Here is a 22,686-nt window from a genome sequence, read left to right as displayed (position 1 = left end):
CAATAATATGCTATAATGTGATAAATGCATAATAAAAACATTTGTAATATTTTATATTGTAATTATGCTTACATGCTTATTAATTTTTAATAATAATTGTAAGAAAAAAGTACTCATTTAGATACAAATACATCACATCACACGCAATGGATTGACTTTACATCGATTGAATACAGACATTTATAGATTAGCCTTCCAATATCAAAAAGGAGGACACTTTTTGAGGGAGGATGGAACTTACAAAAGAAAGACTGTCCTCCCTAAAGGAGGATGAATGGTCACTTTATTCTTAAACCTCTGACTGCGTCAAAAATAAATAAAAATCTTTATATGAGAAAAATATCATAATAAAAATGGCTTCAATTTACAATGTTTTTAATCTATATGATACACTACATATACTCTGTTATCTCAAGAAACAATGAACACTAGCTACTAGTGGATAACATACTGTAACTGGTTTTATTTTAAAAGGAGATTGTTCAATTTTCATTGGAAGCCATGGGATTATCAGGGATGGAAGTGACCTCAGCAAGCCGCTTAATTCCATGTCTCAGCTCTCTCCTTTGCTAGGGCAGAAATGCTTCTCTTGATCGGAGAAGTGTCTGCAGTCTACTCTGGTTCATGCCTTGCAGATTCCCTGACCCAAGGAAAAGGGGTTAGTCTCCTTTATCTCTATTTGGTTAAAAAAAAAACACAGAGGAAGGCTCTGGCTGGTTTGCTCGGTGGTAGAGCATCCCTTGGCATGTGAATGTACTGGATTTGATTCCGGACACACAGGAGAAGTGACCATCTACTTCTCCATCCCTCCTCCTCCCTCTCTTGCTCATATCTCTCCTCTCTTTTTCTCTCTCTCTTCCTCTCATGTAGCCATGGCTTGATTAGAGCGAGTTGGCCCCTGTTGCTGATGATGGCTTCAGGGCCTCCACCTCAGGCGCTAAAAAAAGCTCCCTTCAGCAATAGAACAACAGCCCCAGATGGGCAGAGCATCGCCCATGGGTAAGAGGAGTTGCTGGATGGATCCTGTTCTGGGTACTAGCAGGAATCTGTTTCGGCCTCCCCTCTTCTCACTTAATAAAAAAGAAGAAGAAAAGCAGAGAAAATCTGCCTAGCTCGCTTTAATTATATTTTCATTCCTTTGGCAATAATCACTCCTGTAGTGTGGAAGTAGGCTGGGAAAAGCCTACCTGAAGGTGGATTAGCACGATTTATATGGCATGACCACCCTGTGTCCAGAGTTATGAGATAAAGTGAAGAATACAAGATTGCTAGGTACCCAGAATGATAGCAACATGGCTGTAGACAATACTTCTTATTTATAGGTGACAAATTAGGGTTCTGGCACAGTGAGTAATTTGAAACCCTCAGAATTATAATGAAAATTCAAATTTTTGTCTCTTTCATTGCAAAGCATATAGTCGGTTTACTATACCGTACTACTGTTCAACAGATAGTATTTATATAGTGAATTTTAGTAGTTGGCATTGAATAGGTCAGAAAATCCATACTGGGTCCTGAAATTTAATCACCAAGTAATCCTAGTTCTCTTAATAATTGGCAGATGTTTACTTGGTGCTATAAAAAATTCACCAAAGTTTTGTGAAATCCACACTGAACTGATGTGTTGCCCATATTACAAACAACCCAATTTCCAACTGTCATTTAATTTATCAATTTTCAACTGTAACAGTATGCTTAGCAGACCCTCATAAGTAATGCCTTTCCCAAACTGGGAGAATGTTTGCATCATTTTCTTTCCTTTTTTTTTTTTTTTTAGATCTGATTTAGCCCCTGAGGAGATATATGTACAACAAAAATAAGTCATAGCTGTTTGTATGAAAAATAATATAATAATTAACAAATAAATAATAATACTAGAATAAACTGTTTCACCTACTCAAAACTATAAACCTGCTTTTGCCTCAACTGTATATAATATAACTCGGCCATGATTATCTGTGCTGTCAGCATCTTTGGCCATGGTTGAACCACAAGTATGGGTTATTTTTCTTAAATTGTTTAGGAGATCCAAATTCATACAAAAAGAACCTCTTTTCAATTTACTGGATTATATAATATCTAAAGTTTATAATACTGAATGAAGCATCTGGGAATACATTTATGCCTTCTTTACCTTGGTTTTTTGACTCACAAAAACACTGATTTAATTAGTATTTTTCCCCAAATTTAACCTGGTTATTTAATTTTTATATAAACCCCAAGACTTGTTCTTTTCCTGTGTGCCTCTGAGATATCATAACCAAAACACAGTCGTACACAGTGAATTCTGCTTTGTGGCATAATCAATAATATAAATGAAATGTGCCTTGATATAATTTGCTTTTTGAGATGTTAGTTGTTTCAATTGATAAAGCTATTTATAAGGTAAGATTAAGCCTTTCTGTAATTACCTGACTTTTCCTCTTGAGTCTACCATAATATTTTTTTTGTTGCTACTGTGTAAATTGGTGAACAATGATTCCTTTTGTTCTATGAATCTGATTTATATTGTATAAACTAATGTGATCAACACCATTTGACTTCATTGCAAGTCTGCCTAGAAATGTATTTATTTTCCTAGTAGATATAAAGTTCAAATTTTTCATTATGCAGAAAAGTCCTATTTTTTAAAGGAATTCAAAAGTTAATGTTATAATCCTAAATAGATGAAGCAATGGTGAAGAAAACTGCAGAACAAATATGAAATTTAATATTGGCTTTCCAACAGCCTGCCTTTCAAATTGTTAGGAATTCATTAAACAATGGTTGAGCAGCACTGACAATTAAATTACTCTCATATGAGTTATCTAGCCATATTATGAATATTGCATACTAACTACACAGCACATTTTTCTAAAGGGATATAGACAACAAATTGGATTTCAGATAATTAACATGAGGTGTGAAATCAGTCTCCAGATACATCCTACTTTGTTTCCAAGAAAAATAATTGGGAATGTAACTGTATAAAGAGGGTTAACATTAAAAATGTTAAAGAAAAAATAGTTAGAGCTGTGACTGCAGTAGGAGTTTATCGCACTGTAAAACAGTTGCAGGTGGAAGTAGTAATAGTGACTAAACTTATAGAGTTGCAAATACCTTGAATAAATTAAGCCTTATAGTCTATGTGGTAGCTACTCTTCTTTTTCCTACAGACAGTTAAGCAACTGCTAAAAGTCAGGCTGTTAAATATGCCACAGCTGGTATTAAAACCTATAGTTTGAATTTATAACCATTGCTTTTAAGACACATAGTGAAAGACCATCCACATTTTTACCACTGGACAACTTTTTCATTTGCATTTTTAATGTTGGTATTTCTACTCAAAGGTGATGAAAACATTCTATAAAGAATACCTATCAAAAATAAACAGATAATTAGAATGAGTGCCTTCACGTAGAGCTGTTTTATTCACCTGCACAGGGAGAGACGTTATGGAGAACAAAGTTAATGCCTGTTTTCCTGTATGTGTTCTAGTTAACTTTTTTGAAATAAACTTTTAAAATTTAAAATAGTTTATATTTACGTAAAAATTGTGAGAGTACAGAGAATTTCTACATGCCCCACATTCAGTTTCTTTTATTATCTCTTTGTATGATACATTTATCATAATTAATCAATCAATGAACTAGTATTGATGTGTTATAATTAAGTAAAATACTTTTCTTATTCAAATTGGGTTACCTAATGTTTGTTTTCTCTTCTAGATTCCCACCTATAATACCACATTATATTTAGTTTCCATGTATTTAAAATTCCTCTTGGTTTTGAAAGTTTCTCAGATTTTCACTGTTTTGATGTCATTGATAGTTTTGAGAGCACTGGTGAGATATTTAGTAAAAATACCTCTATTGGAATTTATCTTATGTTTTACTTATGGTTGGACCAGAGTTACAAGTTTTGAGGAAGAACACCACAGAGGTAAATTGTCCCTCTCATCAAATCATTTCAAGAATACAGATGATAAATGTGATTTATCGCTTGTTGAGGTTGTTCTTGCTCATCTGACTGAGGTAGTGTTTGCCAAATTACTCCCCGTGTCCCCACCCCTACATTCATACTATATATAAGGGGCCCCCAAACTTTTTACACAGGGGTCCAGTTCACTGTCCCTCAGACCATTGGAGGGCCAGACTATAAAAAAAACTATGAACAAATCCCTATGCACACTGCACAGATCTTATTTTAAAGTAAAAAAAAAACAGAACGGGAACAAATACAATATTTAAAATAAAGAACAAGTAAATTTATATCAACCAACTGACCAGTATTTCAATGGGAACTATGCTCCTCTCACTGACCACCAATGAAAGAGGTGCCCCTTCCAGAAGTGCGGTGGGGGCCGGATAAATGGCCTCAGGGGGCTGCATGTGGCCCGCGGGCCGTAGTTTGGGGACCCCTGCTATATATGCTCTTTGTAACGATGTCAATATGCTCCTTTCGTTGGTTCATGCTCATTTGACCTGCTTCTATCACAGTGGGATTTTGTGAGTACTTCCACATACTTCAGGCTCATTCTCTACATCTGATTGTTCATCAGTTAACTTTTAGAGTGGTGGCAGGTCTTTTTTAAAAAACAAAAACAAAAACAATACAGATTTCCTTATATTAGATGACATACAATAAATTACACATTTTAAAGTTTACAAATTTAGTGAGTTTTGAAATATGTATACAAGTCCTGGCTAGGTTTCTTAGTAGAGCATCATCCTGCTATACCAAGGCTGTGGGTTGGATCCTCAGTCAGAGCACATTCAAAAATCAACCAATGAATGCATAAATAAGTGGAACAACAAATTGATCTCTCTCTCTTCCTTCACTTCCCTTTCTCTCAAATTAATAAATAATTTTTTTAAAAAGAGAGAAATATACACCCATGAAAACATTACCATAATCTAGATAATAAACATATCCATCATGCCCCCAAATTTCTCAAGCTCCTTTGTAATCCTCTACTCTAATCCTTTCCTGTCTTCTCCTGCACTTTCTCCAAACACATTTTTTTTTTTTTGTATTTTTCCGAAGTGAGAAGCAGGGAGGTAGTCAGATAGACTTCCACAAGTGCCCGACCAGGATTCACCCAGCATGTCCACCAGGAGGTGATGTGCTGCCCATCTGGGGCGTTGCTCTGCTGTGGCCGGAGCCATTCTAGCACCTGAGGCATAGGCCATAGGGCTGTCCTCAGCTCCTGGGCCAACTTTGCTCCATTGAAACCATAGCTGCGGGAGGGGAAGAGAGAGATAGAGAGAAAGTAGAGGGGGAAGGGTGGAGCAGCAGATGGGTGCTTCTCTTGTGTGCCCTTCCTGGGAATCAAACCCGGGACTTCCACAAGCTGGGCGATGCTCTACCGCTGAACCTACTAGCCAAGGCTCCAAACAAAATTTTTTTTATATTCTTTTTTAGTGACTTCTTTTACTTGGCTTAATTAATTTGAATTTTATTCATGTGTTGTATATAAAAGTAGTACATGTCTTTAATTGCACTAATAAACTCCTCAGCAAAAAATAAATAAAATTTTTCTCCATTCACCTGTGATAGACATTAACATTATTCACACAATTAGGTTTTTACAAATAAAGCTGTTGTAAAAAATTGTATATATATACTTTCATTTCTCTTAGGTAAACATCTAAGATGAGAATGGCTACTTCATGTGTTAAATGAATGTTTCACTTTTAAGAAACTGACCAATTGATTTTCAGAGTGTGTGTGATAGTGTGTGTAAATTCCTGCTGACATTCTCACCAATACTTAGTATATTGTCATTTTCATTTTAAATATTCTAAAACATGTGTAGTGTTATTTCACTGTGGCATAATTTGAATGTTTCTAATGAAAAGAGTTGTTAAGTATCTTGTCATGTGATTATTTTATCTGCATATCTTTGATATAGTGTTTAACCTTTTCAAATTGTGTTCTGTGCTTTTTTATTACTGTGCTTTATATATTCTGGTTTCAAACCACTTATCAGATACAGAGTTGTAATTATTATTTCTTAGTATGTGACTTGGTTCTTATTTACTTAACTGACGTATAAAAGTCACAAGTTATTTTTGGAGAAGTGTAATTTATCAGTGTTTTTATTTTATGGTTTGTGGTTTTATGCTTTAGCTAAAATATTCCAAATCGAGTAACAAAGATGTCCTGATATGTTTTTTCTTAGAAGTTTAAAGTTTTACATTTAATATTTAGGTTTATTGTGCATTTTGCATCAACTTTCAGTGAAAAATAAGGTTCAAGGTTGTTTATTTACTTTTTTGTATATAAACATTGAGAGGTTCATCCCTATTTGTTAAAAATACAGTGTGTCCATAAAGTCATGGTGCACTTTTGACTGGTCACAGGAAAGCAACAAAGAAGATAGAAATATGAAATCTACATCAAAGAAAAGAAAAGCTCTCCCAGTTTCATACCTATTCAGTGCAGTTTGATGTGGGCTCACGCACAGATTTTTTAGGGCTCCTTAGGTAGCTATCCCGTATAGCCTCTACAGACTGGTCCCTGACTGATGGCCTACCTGAATGGGGTTTCTCCACCAAACTGCCGATTTCCTTAACTGCTTATCCCACCGAGTAATGTTATTCCTATGAGGTGGCATTTCGTTATAAACGCGCCGGTATTCATGTTGCACTTTGGTCACGGATTCGAATTTAGCGAGCTACAGAACACACTGAACTTTCCTCTGTACCATCCACATCTTGACTGGCATGGCTGTGAGCTGCTCTGCTGTATACATGGTGTTAACGTCATCATCTGCACATGCGCACATGCTGCCACATCATCCTACAGAAACTGGGCGGATTTTCCTTTTATTTGGTGCAGATTTCACATTTCTATCATCTTTTGTTGCTTTCCTGTGACCAGTCAAAAGTTCACCATGACTTTATGGACACACTGTACTGTCATTTCTCTACTTTTGTCAAAACAGCTGACTCAGTACTGTAGGTCTATTTCTAGGCTTTTAACTTTATTTCACTGGGAAATAGCAAACCTTATAAATCATATTGTAATAAACATAATATTTTTATATCTTATGAGTAGAAAGACAGTATACATATAACATTATAATCAAAACATACAGCATATTACCATTTATTCTTGATAGTTTAATATGCTAATAATAAAATCTAATGTTTGTGCAAGCCTTTTAAGTTTTATAGAAGTCTATTAATATCTAGTCATTTATTTGACTATATGACTATTTATTAGGTTTTGTTTAAATGTTAAGCAATATACATGAAGGACATACAAGAAATTGCAATCTTATTATTTTAATACATTTTGTAGAGATTGTGTTCTAAAACCTTTCATTTCAGTATTTTTAACTCAATTCCATTATCACTTAGAGAATAACTATTGTATTACAGTGACTGAATTAAGATTCTGTGATTATATATACTGAATTAAGATGCTGAGTCTACCTTTCAGAAATACACCATTGGCCCTGGCCAGTTAGTTCAGTGATAGAGCTTCAGCCCAGTGTGTGGTAGTCCTTGGTTTGATTTCCGGTCAGGGCACACAGGAGAAGTGCTCATCTGTTTCTCCACCCTTCCCCTTCTTCTTTCTCTCTCTGTCTCTCTTCCCCTCCCACAGCCAAGGCTCCACTGGAGCAAAGTTGACCCAGGCGCTGAGGATGTCTCCATGGCCTCCACCTCAGGCTCTAGAATAGCTCTGATTTGGGTGGAGCAATGCCCTAGAGGGGCCAAGCATCGCCCCCTGGTGGGCATGCCAGATGAATCCCCATTGAGCGCATGCGGGAGTCTGTCTGTCTGCCTCCACCCTGCTCCTCACTTCGGAAAAATACAAAAAAAAGATAATACACCATAGATAGAACTCATCAGCTGTGGCAAAGCAGCTCAGTTGTCAGAGCATCTGATTCGCCAAGGTTGTGGATTCAGTCTCTGGACAGGGCATCAAGGAATACATAACTAAGTGGAGTAACAAATCAGTGTTTCTCTCTCTCTCTTTCTCTGTCTAAAAACAATCAATCAATAAGAAGATACAAGATATATATATCTTATATATAAACACACACACACACACACACACACACACACATACACACGATAAATACACTATTATAGTAGCCTTTTATGTCCATGTTTTCATTGAAAAGTATGCCAACGTTCTAAAATAGAAAATTTGATCATGACAGTCACATGATTAAAATATTTCAACATTTTTTTTGCTAGATGGTAAATTATAACCCCTTAACTATAATTTTGTGCATTTCATTAGTGGCCATGAGTATATTTTCAGACTTGTCTGCCTCTCTATAACTCCTCTTTAATCATCTACATCTAAGCATTTGTGCTTTTTCTATATTTCTCTATTATATTTACTCAAATTGAAAGTATTAGGGGCCATTAAAATTATGAAAATTATATCTAGGATGAACAGTTTTCCAGTGAAAAATCAAGTGTTCCTCTAGAGAACTATAACTGTAAATGCATATAGTTTGTATTTTTTTGAGCCAAAGTATAACTGCATACTTATAGGGTATATATTACTTTCTGTACAGATTATATTACATAGTAAATTTCACTTACTTTATAACAATTAGTGAGCTTCTTGGTTTGGTAAAATCAAAGAAAAATGATTTGTATATGAACAACAGGACATAACTAATATTTACCTTGTTCAGAAAATGACTATTTCATCATATGAATTTAGATTTTATAGGATGGACAAAGCCATACATTTTTTTAACTAAATAAAATATAAATGACTCTATTATTAAAACAAGACATAATAAAATAACAAGAACATATAAATATATAACAAAACTTTTAGAAATAAAAAAATAATGTAGTACTTTAAATTAAAAGCCAATAAATGAGATAAGCATTATACAATTAACATTGTTTTAGAAACAATCAAATACAGATTTAGTCTGAAGAAACTGCAAGTAATGCTAAAAAAAGAACAATATTGAAAATACTAAAGAGAAGTTTAAAGGTATAAAAGAAAAAACTGAGATTAGTTGTTTAATGATATTTATACAATAAAAAATGAGAGAAAATAAGTGTCAATTTCCAAACTCTTTATTTTGTTCTGTTCTTTTATTCATCTTGATAGAAATGCCACACCTTGTAGACTATCTTAAATAAACATGGGGGAGAGGCAATATCAAAAGAGAATTGACAAAAGAAAAAAAAAGATATTTCTAGAATTGCAAAAGGCAGAAATCCTCCAAATCAGGACACAAAGTAAAAACTATGATAGCCAAATAACAGGCAATTAGGCAAAACAATGTATACAAAGATAAATTCCTGAAAGCAATCAAAATGTAAAGAAAGCTAACCTACAGCAATCAATAACCACAATGACATTTAACTATTCATATCACCAACAGGATTCAGTTGATGATGTAATGCAAACACAAGCAATCAGCTAAAACTTTTAAAACATTTAATAGTGTAGGTTAAACATCGAAATATTTAGAGAAGGATTAACTCTTTATCTTTGGCAGTCTCAACATAGGAGATAAAATGTCCCTTAGCAAGAAGAATATTTGTGGGGCAAAAGTAGATTTACAGTTGTTCATATAAAAAAATAATACAATAATTAATAAATAATAATACAAGAATAAACTTTTTCGTGTACTCACAGCTGTAAACCTACTTTTGTTCCACTCTGTTTTAAGCCTTGAAGAATGAGGTGAGTTGAAGAAGTAGTGATCAAGTGACTTGAGTAAATAAGCATTGGCTAGAAATACAGTAGTAATTATGATGGCAAATGTTTGGAGCATAAGACAAGTTAGAAATACATTACTGAGTTAAATAAGATTGGAGAGATTGCATTTTAGCATACTTTTATGATTAAAACTTGACTGTATAAAATTAAATGGTAATGATAAAAATGTAACTTCGAAAGGACCAGCATCGAAATATGTAGCTTTCAAGCCAGGTGAAGAATACAATATTTTACGACTATTATCCACAAAGATCCTATGTCATATCTCAACTCCTTAAAAGTAGAGAAGCTAGCAGACTGCCTGCACAGAAACAAATCACAGCCTGAGGAGGATTTGACCCTGTGTTACTATTTAAGATGAAGAAAGGGGCCATGAGCCAAGGAATATAAGTGGCTTTTTTTTTTTTTTTTTACAGAGACAGAGAGAGTCAGAGAGAGACATAGATAAGAACAGACAGACAGGAACAAAGAGAGATGAGAAGCATCAGTCATCAGTTTTTTGTTGTGACACTTTAGTTGTTCATTGATTGCTTTCTCATATGTGCCTTGACTGTGGGGCTACAGCAGACCGAGTAACCCCTTGCTCAAGCCAGCGACCTTAGGTCCAAGCCGGTGAGCTTTGCTCAAACCAGATGAGCCTGCTCTCAAAGTGGCGACCTTGGGGTCTCGAACCTGGGGCCTCCGCATCCCAGTCCAACATTCTATCCACTGCGCCACTGCCTGGTCAGGCGAAATATGAGTGGCTTTTATAATAAAAACTCAAAATGGCAATCAAATGGCCTTCATAAAGAAATGTTGCCTTTTCCAGACCTTGATTTTAGGCCACTGAAACCCATCTAGTACTTCTGACCTCCAGAACTAACCACTAAAGATGTGGTGATTTGTTATATCATCATATAAAACTAATACAGTAATGATAAATATAAAATAATTACTTGGTAGTTGAGTAAATTTTCACCATCATGACCAACAAAACAGAAACTTACACAATTAGAAAATAAAATTTTACTTAGCATTATAACTTCTAGGTTTATCTATTTCACAAATGGTGGGATTTTATCATTTTTTATGACTAAGATTTTATTGTATATATGTACCACCTTTTCTTAATCCATTTGTCTATAATAAATAATACTGCAATGAACATGGGGACGCATATATCTTTTTGGATAAATGTTTTTTTTTTTAAAGAAACATTCTTTTTCTTTTAATTTTAATTAGAAAATTAACTTTAACAGGGTGATATTGATCAATAAGAGTACATAGGTTTCAGGTAAATATTTCTATAGCATTTGAACTGTTGATTATGTTGTATACCAGTGGTAGTCAGCCTGGTCCCTACCACCTGCTAGTGGGTGTTCCAGCTTTCATGGTGGGCAGTAGCGGAGCAATCAAAGTATAAATAAAAAGATAGATTTAACTATAGTAAGTGGTTTTATAAAGATTTATTCTGCCAAACTTAAGGAAAATCTGACATAAAGTACTTGGTAAGTAATTATTATTATATGCTTTAACTTGCTGTAACTCTGCTTTATAAATTTTATAAAGTACAGTTACTTCCCTACTTTATAAATCATCATTCCTGTGGAACCTATGGGTGGTTAGAAAATTTTACTACTAACAGAGATAAAAAAGTGGGTGGTAGGTATAAAAAGGTTGACTACCCCTGTTGTATACCCATCACCCAATGTCAAATCATTTTTTGTCACTTTATATTTGTCTCTCTTTAGGACCTTCCCCCATCTCCTCTCCCTTCCCCATTCACTCAAGTCCCCTTCCCCCTGCCCCACATTCTCTTCCCTCTAGTAACCACTTCACCTTTATCTATGTCCATAAGGCTCAGTTTTATATCTCACCTATGTGTGAAATCATACAGTTCTTAGCTTTTTCTGATTTACTTGTTTCACTCAGTATAATGTTCTCAAGTTCCATCCATGTTGTCATAAATGTCACTATGTCATCATTTCTTATGGCTGAATAGCATTTCATTGCATAGGTGTACCACATTTTCGTTATCCAATCTTCTATCAAGGGACACTTTGGTTGTTTCCATGTCTTGGCCACTGTGAACAAATATGGGGGTGCATGTGTCTTTAAATATTAATGTTTTTTAGTTTTGGGGGTAGATATCCAGTAGAGAGATTGCATGGTCATATAATAATTCTCTTCTTAATTTTTTGAGGAATCACCATAGTTTTTTCCATAATAGTTGTACTAATTTGCATTCCCACCAGCAGTGAATGAGGGTTCCTTTTTTTCCACAGCCTCTCAACACTTGTTATTATTTGTCTTGTTGATAATAGCCAATATAACAGGTGTTAGGTGGTACCTCATTGTAGTTTTGATCTGCATTTCTTGAATAACTAGTGAAGATGAACATATTTCATATACCTGTTGGCCATTTGTATGTCTTTTTGGGAGAAGTGTCTGTTCAGGTCCTCTCATTTTTTAATTGGATTGTTTGCTTATTTGTTCCTGAGCTTTGTGAGTTCTTTATATATTTTGGATATTAACCTCTTATCAGAGCTATTGTTTGCAAATATCATCTCCCATTTCGTTGGCTATTTGTTTTGTTGTCAGTTTCTTTTGCTGTGCAGAAACTTTTTAGTTTGATATATTCCCATTCATTTATTTTTGCCTTTACTTCCCTTGCCTTTGGGGTCAAATTCAGAAATTGTTCTCTATTGCCAAGGTCCATGAGCTTAGTACCTAATGTTCTTTTCTATGTAATTTATAGTTTCAGGTTTTATATTTAGGTCTTTGATCAATTTGAATTAATATTTGTGCAGGGGGACAAACTGTAGTTAAATTTTATCCTTTTGCATATGCTTTTCTAATTTTCCCAGCACTATTTATTGAAGAGGCTTTCTTTTCTCCATTGTGTGTTTTTGACTCCTTTCTTGAAGATTATTTTTCTATAATATGTGATTTTATTCCTGGGCTCTCAGTATTTTTCATTGGTCTGTATGTCTGTTTTTCTTCCAATACCATTCTGTTTGATTATCGTGGCTCTGTAGTATAATTTGAAGTCAGGTAGTGCGATACCTCTGGTTTTATGCTTTTTACTCAGGATTGCTTTGTCTATTTGGGGTTTTTTATGGTTTCATATAAACCTGGTAAATTTTTGTTCTATTTTTTTTAATGACATTGGAATGTTGATGGGGATTGTGTTAAATTTGTATATTGCTTTGGGTAATATGGCCATTTTAACTATCCTGATTCTTCCAATTCATGAACATGGAATATGTTTCTATTTTATTGTCTTTTTCAATTTCTTTCAATAATGTTTTGTAGTTTTCAGTAAATAGTTACTTTACACCCTTTGTTAAGTTTATTTCTAGGCACTTTATTTATTTTATTTTTTTTTTGTTGTTGCAGTTATAAAAGAAATTGTTTTTTTTTTGTTTGTTTGTTTGTTTGTTTGTTTTAGTTCATTTTCTGAAGTTGCATTGTTGGCATATAGAAAACCTGTAAACTTTTGTATATTGATTTTGTATCCTGTGACTTTACTGTATTTATTGGTTTATTGTTTCTAAAGATTTTTGGTGGAGTTTTTTGGGTTTTCTATATACAGGATCATGTCATCTGCAAAAAGTAATACCTTTACTTCTTCTTTCCTGATATGAATGTCTTTTGTTTCTTTCACTTGCTGAATCGCTCTGGCTAAAACTTCCTGAACTATGTTTAATAAGAATGTAGAGTTGGGCAGCCTTGTCTTGTTTCTGATTTTAGAGGAAAAGCCTTCATTTTTTTCACCATTTAGTATGATATTAGCTGATCGTTTGTCATATATGGCCTTTATTATGTTGAGATACATTTGTTCTATTTCCAATCTTATTGAGTTTTTTAAACATAAAGGGTAGTTGTATCTTATCAAATGCTTTTTCTTCATCTATTGATAGAATCATATGATTTTTGTTCTTTGTTTTGTTGATGTGGTATTGTATGTTGATCTATTTCCATATGTTGAACCATCCTTGTGCTCCTGGAATGAATTCCACTTGATTGTGATGTATTTTTTTAATGTGCTGTTGTATTCAATTTGCTGTTATTTTGTTTAGGATTTTTGCATCTGTATTCATTAGAGATATTGTTCTGTAGTTTTTTGTGTGTTGTCCTTGCCAGGTTTTGGTATGAATGTTATATTGGCCTCATAAAAGATGTTGGGAAGTGTTGCTTCTTCTTCTATTTTTTGGAAGATTTTGAGAAGAATAGGTACCAAATCTTCTTTGAATGTTTGGTAGAATTCACTAATGTAACCTTCTGGTTCTGGACTTTTGCTTTGGGGGAGGTTTTTGATATTTGTTTCTATTTCTTCCCTGCTTATAGGTATATTTAGGTTTTCTACTTCTTCATGGCTTAGACTAGGAAGATTACATAGTTCTAGGAATTTATCCATTTCCTCTAGGTTGTTGAATTTGGTGGCATATATTTTTTTGTAATACTTTACTATGATCTTTTGCATATCTATGATGTCTATGGTAATTTCTATGCTTTCATTTCAAATTTTGTTTATATGAGTCCTTCTTCTTTTTTTCTTAGTGAAACTTGCCAGTGGTTTGTGGATTTTATTGATCTTTTCAAAGAACCAGCTCTTTGTAATATTATTTTTCCTATAGATTTTTTGTTCTTTATTTCATTTAGATCTACCCTAATTTTTACTATTTACTTTCTTCTGTTGACTTTGGGCTGATGTTGTTTTTCTTTTTCTAGTTCCTTAGGGTACAATGTTAGGCTATTTACTTGGGATATCTCTTGTTTCTTGATATAAGCCTATAATGATATAAACTTTTCTCTTATGCTTTTGCTGCATTCTAGAAATTTTGATACATCATGTTGTCATTTTTATTTGTCTGTATATATTTTTTGGTCTCTGTTTTTATTTTTTCTTTGACTCAGTCATTTTTTAGAAGTATATTGTTTAATTTCCACATTTTTGTGGGTTTCTTTACTTCCTTTTAACAATTGAATTCTAATTTCAAAGCCTTATGATCAGAAAATATGCTTGGTATAATTTCAAACTCTCTAAATTTGTTGATTTTAGTTTTGTGGCCCAACATACGATCTATCCTTGAAAATGTTTCATGCACACTGGAGAAGAATGTATAATCTGACATTTTGAGATCAAATGTCCTATAAGTGTCTATTATGTTCATTTGTTCCAGAGTGTCATTTAAGGCCAATATTTATTTATTAATTTTCTGTTTGGATGATCTATCTAAAGCTGCTAATGGTGTGTTGAAATCTCCAAGTATGATTGTGTTTTCTTCTGCTTTTATTTTTAGATTAGTTAGTAGATGTCTTATTTATTTTGGTGGTCCCTCCCTGGTTTGGTGCATATATATTAAGAAGTGTTATGTCTTCTTGATACAATGTCCCCTTTATCATTATGTCCATCTTTGTCTCTGGTTACCTTTGTTGTCTTGAAGTCAGCATTGTTAGATATGGGTATGGCTACACTTGTTTTTCTTTGAATGTTATTTGTTCAAAGAATCATTTTCCAACCTTTCACTTTGAATCTACACTTGTCCTTGCAGCTTAGATGTATCTCTTGAAGGCAGCATATGGTTAGGTTTTGCATTTTGATCCAATCTTCTACTCTGTGCCTCTTTATTGGTGAGTTCAGTACAATTACATTTTGGGTAATTATTGACACTTGAGGGTTTACTTGAGCCTTTTTATATTTTGCATTCTGGTAGCTCTGTGTCTTGTTTGGTTCTTCTCTTTTTTGTTTCTGTCAGTTGTTTTTGTTTGGTGGTATTCTATATTTCTTTCCCCTGTTTCTTCTTTTTTAAGCTCTGTGTTTCAGTAGTGGCTTTTTCATGGGTGGTTACCATTTGGTTAAGAAAAAAAATGTTCGTGTGTACAAGAGTCTTTTGTCATATAAGTGCTTCTGCATTCCATCCTCCTTTGCTACTGAAGATCTTTATCCTCTTCCCTTTTATATTATTGTTGTTACAAGTTATCCTTGTTTTTATTGTGACCTTGTTGGAACTTTTACTAATAATTTTGGTTTGTTTTGTTCTTTGTGCCTGGTTAAATAACCCCCTTGAGTATTTTCTACAGTGGGGTTTTTCTGGTGATAAATTCCCTCAGCTTCTATATGTCTGTAAAAGTTTTTATTTCTTCTTTATATTTGAAGGATAACTTTGATAGATATAGTATATTTAATTGGTAATTCCTCTCTTTTAGTCCTTTGAATGTTTGAGTCCACTGTCTTCTGGCTTGTAGAGTTACTGCTGAAAAGTCTGATGATAACCTAATAGGCTTTCCTTTATATGTTATGATCTTCTTTTTTCTAGCTGCCTTGAGGATTCTTTCCTTGTCATTGATTTTTGACAATTTTATTATGATCTGCTTTGGAGTAGGTGTGTTTGGGTTGTGGTAACTCAGTGTTCTGTTTGCTTCTTGGATTTGAAACTCTAACTCTATCCATAGGCTTAGGAAGTTCTCATCAATTATTTGTTTGAATAGGCTCTCCATTTCATTCTCCCTCTCCTCTTCTTCTGATATACCCATTATTCTTATATTGCTCTTTCTGATGGAGTCAGACAATTCTTGTAGAGCTCTTAGTTGGGTTTTTTTTTTTTTTTCATCTTTGATATCACTGATTCTTTCTTTTATCTGGCTATTTAGCTAAGCTTGCTATTTCAGTCTTCAATTCACATATTAAGTTCTTCATCTCTGGTTTTAAATTTTCAATCTCTTTGATACAGTGTTCTTTTTGTTCATTAATTTGTTTTTTGAGGTCATTAAGTTGCTTATTAGAGTCTTCTCACATATTGTTGAGTATTTTTAGAACTTCAGTTTTGAATTCTCTATTGAATTATCTATCATTTAACTCCAAGGCTTCCATGAGATTGAGAATTTTTTATGGAGATTTTTTATTTTCTTTCTGAAATATGTCTCTGTTTTGTGTAGCCATGGTATTTTATTTTTTCTTCTTTGATGGCATTTGAGAATGGTATTGTTAAGAACACTAACAGTCATCTATTGATGGGCTTTTTGGTTGTTTCCATGTCCTGGCCACTGTGAACAATGCTGCAATGAACATGGGGCTGCATGTGTCTTTACGTATCAATCTTTCTGAGTTTTGGGGTATATACCCAGTAGAGGGATTGCTGGGTCATAAGGTAATTCTATTTTCAGTTTTTTGAGGAACCACCATACATTCTTCCATAATGGTTGTACTACTTTACATTCCCACCAACAGTGGATGAGGGTTCCTTTTCCTCCACAGCCTCTCCAATATTTGCTATTACCTGTCTTGTTAATAATAGCTAATCGAACAGGTGTGAGGTGGTATCTCATTGCAGTTTTGATTTGCATTTCTCTAATAACTAACGAAGATGAGCATCTTTTCATATATCTATTGGCCATTTGTATTTCTTCCTGGGAGAAGTGTCTGTTCATGTCCTCTTCCCATTTTTTTTATTGGATTGTTTGTTTGTTTGTTGTTGAGTTTTATGAGTTCTTTGTATATTTTGGATATTAGGCCCTTATCTGAGCTGTTGTTTGAAAATATCATTTCCCATTTAGTTGGCTGTCTGTTTATTTTGTTATCAGTTTCTCTTGCTGAGCAAAAACTTCTAAGCCCATCAATAGATGACTGGATAAAGAAGATGTGGCACATATACACTATGGAATACTACTCAGCCATAAGAAATGATGACATCGGATCATTTACAGCAAAATGGTGGGATCTTGATAACATTATACGAAGTGAAATAAGTAAATCAGAAAAAACCAGGAACTGCATTATTCCATACGTAGGTGGGACTTAAAAGTGAAACTAAAAGACATTGATAAGAGTGTGGTGGTTACGGAGGGAAGGGGGAGAGGGAGAGGGAAAGGGGGAGGGGGAGGGGCACAAAGAAAACTAGATAGAAGGTGACAGAGGACAATCTGACTTTGGGTGATGGGTATGCAACATAAGTAAACAACAAGATAACCTGGAGTTGTTATCTTTGAATATATGTATCCTGATATATTGATGTTGCCCCATTAAAAATAAAATTATTAAAAAAAAAGAATGCTAACAAAAAGAACAACTAAAACAATTGAAAAATTTTTAAAAAGTCCAATAAAAATAGAAAAATCAAAAAATCAAAAACAAAACACCCACAAAAAATAGGAATAAAAATTAAAAGAAATGAAATTTAAACATGAGACAGAAAGAAAGGAATAAATGGGGAAAAAAAGGGGGGAGAAATAAGAAAAAATACATTTCAATTTTAAGGGGTTCTTTCAGTAGATGTCATGTATTACAACTTTCAGCTCTATGAAGTTTCTGGATTGTGTCCTGCGATGTTGTTGTGGCAATGATGTCAGCAGCACCGCAGTTGTGTTGGTGGGTGAGTCATGTGAGGGATTTACAGCTCTCGACAGTCCTGGGGACCAGACTTCGAGCACTTCTGTTCTTTGGTGGAGAGAGCGGCTCTATAAAGCTAGCTGTAGGGTTTGTCTCTGACACTCTCCATATGGTGAGGTGAGGGAGGTGGGATCTGGGAGGCTGGTGCTGCACTTTAGCTTTCTCTGTCTCTGTGGAGTGTGGACTGCAGGCAGACCACAGGAACACTAGCCATGACCCCATGTTCTGGCCACTTTGGTTTATCTCCTTCTCTGCCCCACCACTTCTCCTAACAGAAGGAGACCCAGTCACTCTGAGTTTCCCTCTCTGTATCCCTCAGACAAAATCCAGAGAGCCCAAGCTTCCCTCCTCCCCATAGTCCAGCAGAGAAAAAGAAAAACAAAAAAACAATCACTCCATGTTTTTCTCCTCTTCTCACCAAAGTTCACCATAATTACGTTTTATCTTCTTCCCCCCTTTTCACCCCACCCAACCTTTTTAATCCATTCGGTGTGTGCATCTTTCAGGCACACCTGTGAGCCCAGCAAGGGTTCTTGTGATGCATTATAGTTTTTCAATCTGTTGAAGTTCCAAGGGAAGAGATCAGCAGTATCTCTCATGCTGCCATTACTCTGATGTAATGGATGAGTGTTTTGAATTTCTTTAGAGAAATACCCAGAAACAAAATTCTGGGTCATTCATTCATTCATTCATTCACTTATTCATGTGGCAAGCAGGCAGGCACTGAGCCAATCAGTCTTGTCGAACTAAAATCTTTGCCTTCAAAGAGCTTTTATTTTCCTGGAAAAGGAGACAAACACTAAACAAGGGAGCATAGATTAGCTTTGCAAATGGCAGTAAATGCTGTGGAAGCAAGGAAAGAGATAGAAAGGATTAGGGTGAGGTGATTGAGGATGGTCCTGCTGATAAAGTGACATTGCTATAAAGACTGGTAGAAAATGAAAATGAAAAATAACAGGGGTGAGAAAATGGAAATTTTATTTAATTTCACTTTTAAGCTAAAAATACTGGAATATATTATACTTTAAAGTGCCTAGTGTGTGCCCTGGCTGGTTGGCTCAGCGGTAGAGTGTCGGCCTGGCTTGTGGAAGTCCCAGTTCAATCCCTGGTCAGGGCACACAGGAGAAGTGCCCATCTGCTTCTCTACCCAGAGCAAAGTTGGCCCAGGGTATGAGGATGGCTCCATGGCCTCTGCCTCAGGCACTAGAATGGCTTTGGCCGCAGCAGAGCAATGTCCCAGATGGGCAGAGCAGCACCCCCGGTGGGCATGCTGGGTGGATCCTGGTCGGGCCCATGCAGGAGTCTGTCTGATTGCTTCCCCTCTTCTAACTTTGGAAAAATATGAAAAAAAAAGTGCCTAGTGTGTGAAGGTAGCAGTAATTAATGGTTGCAGATACTCAATTCTTAGAAGCCTCTGCATTTTCACTCTGGTCCTTAAGGAAATCTGTTCTCCTGGAACACTCTTTCCCTTCATTCCATGTCTTCTTCCCTGCCTAAGTTATCGATGCTTCAGTTCTCATTTTGAATATTATTTTCTTAGAACATCTTTCTTGACTATGACATTTGCTTGACCTATATACATTTGCTTGGCCTATATACATTTGCTTGACCTATGCACTTGGCTAAGACTTTGAACTTCTCTTTTATCTCCCTTATCACAGTTTGTTGAAAGATCTTTTCTTCCTTACCTACTGCTCTGTAATGGCTGTGATGTAAAAGACTATGCACTGGACTTCCTGCATGCCCAGACCTAGCCTATGGACCAATACATGACTGTAGGGTCAGTGGATTGAAAGAAAACCTTTCTCTTTTTTACAGTATTGGAAAAAAGTTTGTTTGGACTAATGTATATCACTTAGATACCCTAAATGCTCCTTTGAATTAATTTGTTTAATATTCATTCAACAGTGACTTATTGATCACCTGTAATGTATCAGGCACTGTGACTAGTTTTGGGTTTTTAATGGAGAATAAGAAAAACATGGCTCCTTTGCTGATGCTGATAAAGCTTAGATTTTAATAAGAAAGGGAACATATGCTTAACAACTACTGATATGCTTAAATTTGGAGAGGAAAGCATTTAAGTTTGGTAACATTTTTTAATGAAAACCATGTGAGTACATAACTCCTTTACCAGCACTATAGCTAGAGTAACATAGGTGAACGAGACTCTGTTCCTACTCTAAAGGACTCATCATCTATCAGAAGATATTGATGACAAAATTCAAGTGAATGTATTATAGTGTGATTGTGTGATGAGTCTGTGGGAACACAGAGAACCAAGCAATCTTATATATCTAAAACTTTGGAATAATTCACAAGGAAAGTTACATGCTATCTGGGTCTTGAGAATGGAACTGATTTGCTAAGTGAGACCTCTTTATGACGTTCCCAGTGAAAAGTAAAATAAATCAAGACAACATCAGTGACTTTTCAGAATTATTAACCATCTTTAATATCCATTAAATATTTATGAAACATCATAATGTTATCTAGAATGCATCAATGCTTAGTATGTAGTGACAGTTGCTATGAAACTGTGACTCCTTTATAATTGGTATTGCAGGTGAAGCTACTTCTCATTTTTAGCCTTTTATAAAGTAGCAATAAAAGTTACAGTGGTTAATATAGAGCTCACAGAAATAATTGCCTCTTCTGTAAATTAGTAAAGTACATGTATTTTTAAAAATTTCCTTAAAAACAATTTCTCTATTTTATTCTTTCATTAAATTGCCGTGAATTAGTTTAACCCTAAGTCAATTTACAAACTCACCCTTCCTCCTCTATGGGTTCAGCATCAATCACACTTGTTTTTTAATTCCATTTTATTTAGAAAATTTGACTCTGTAGAGACCTGCTTCCATTATGGTACTGCTTCCTCTGTTAAAACAGGTTATTGATCATATTTACATCCCTGGTACAGAATGCAAATTGCATGCAAAAATGTATTTATTTATGCAATATGCATTCTTCTTTAGACTTAATGACTTTTTATTAGAATATCAAAAGGAACCAAGACTTGATAAAGACTCAGAAGCACTTAAAACTTCTTTTTTACATTTGCCAGTTCTTGGTAACCATGAAAAGACTCTGGTTGAATGTTTAATGGAAGCAATGAAAGTTATTTTTAAATATTTTTCTCATATCAAGAAAAAGTTACTTCTCATGGGACCTGCTGCACAACTCATTCATAGTGCCTACTTTTTTCAGTGCTCTATGGATTACCCTAGATTGTCAACTGCTAATATCTAAAATTCTAGTACATCTGGTATTTCACACAATTTACATCACATAGTTGAGCCTTTATAGATGTGGAAAATTTGAATGAGTAAAATATGTGAGTTCCTTTTTCTGTTCAGAATCGCTAAGTTAGTTGAGTAAATATAGAATGCTATATAAGTCCTCATCATGCAGCTCTGACATAGTTTGGTGACTACATCCATTCTGTAACATAAGCTCTTTGGGTCACAGTCCAAGGCACATAGTAAATGTCTGATAAATATAAATGCATAATAAACATTTATTATATAAAACAAAGAGTCTGCACTTGCTTTTGTTTACTTAAAAACAAACAAAATGATGAACATATTTCACCTTCAAGTATTCTATTATTTATAATGCTATTTTCATTATTCTTAACTCATTTGTTGTCTTTTAATATTGTAAAGTTGCCAGTGGTAAGTCTGAGCTGAAATGCTTGCCACATGAGGATAGAACTTCACTTTAATGAAATCAGCAGAAGGGAGTCTCAGTGCTTTCTCATCGTAATTTAAGGCCTACTTGAAGCATGATAAATAATCCTTGTCTCTGATCATTATACTATTTGAGTAATGATATGTCATTCATGCATTTCCATTGTACTTTTGGAGCTGCCATTGTGAGTAACAATTGTAAAATAAATTTATTGTTTGCTTAAATTTATATTTAAGAAAAATTCAATGTGTTAGAAAAAGAGGAGTGGCAAACTTAAACACAGCTGTGAGTACTAGAGTAAAAATAACATTTTTGACCCACTCTCAACTTTATCCCTCATTTTATGATGAAGAAACAAAGATCCAGGTATTCTCCCCAAATTACTATTTGATCTAGAATCAGAACACAGACTGATCATTTATACAGCCATTCCACACTCATTTATTGAATGATTGCAATATTATAGGCACTGTACTAAGTATATATTGAGGAAAAAGACAAATTGTGTACTGGAAGTCTTGGAGACCCATAAGAATGACTGACATTTTAGCAATAGTTGCAATGCTGCCTAAATGGAATCATAGAAGATACAAACTTAAATCATTCTCTTGAGATCAAGAAAGAATTTTTACAGGGAAGATAGATTAAAAGACAAGTCTATAGGGAGACGGGAGAAAAAGACTGAAAAAAAAATGTGCTCTGACCATGATGGAAATTGTAATTCAACAAATGAATGTGTATACTGGAAAACAGAAAATTTAAGCAGGGAAGTAACACAGTAATGTGTTAATACAGTTTTTGTTCAGAAAAATATTTTCAGTTGCAATTTGAAGGCTAGATATATAGAAAAATAGGAAAAATTCACCCCAATGTTGTTGACTTGGGAAATTGAGTAAACAGTGAGGCTGTGCAAGGCAGAATTTCAG

This window comes from Saccopteryx leptura, chromosome 4 (assembly GCF_036850995.1).
Source record: "Saccopteryx leptura isolate mSacLep1 chromosome 4, mSacLep1_pri_phased_curated, whole genome shotgun sequence".
Taxonomy (NCBI): Eukaryota; Metazoa; Chordata; class Mammalia; order Chiroptera; family Emballonuridae; genus Saccopteryx; species Saccopteryx leptura.
This window is presented reverse-complemented; position numbering follows the sequence as displayed.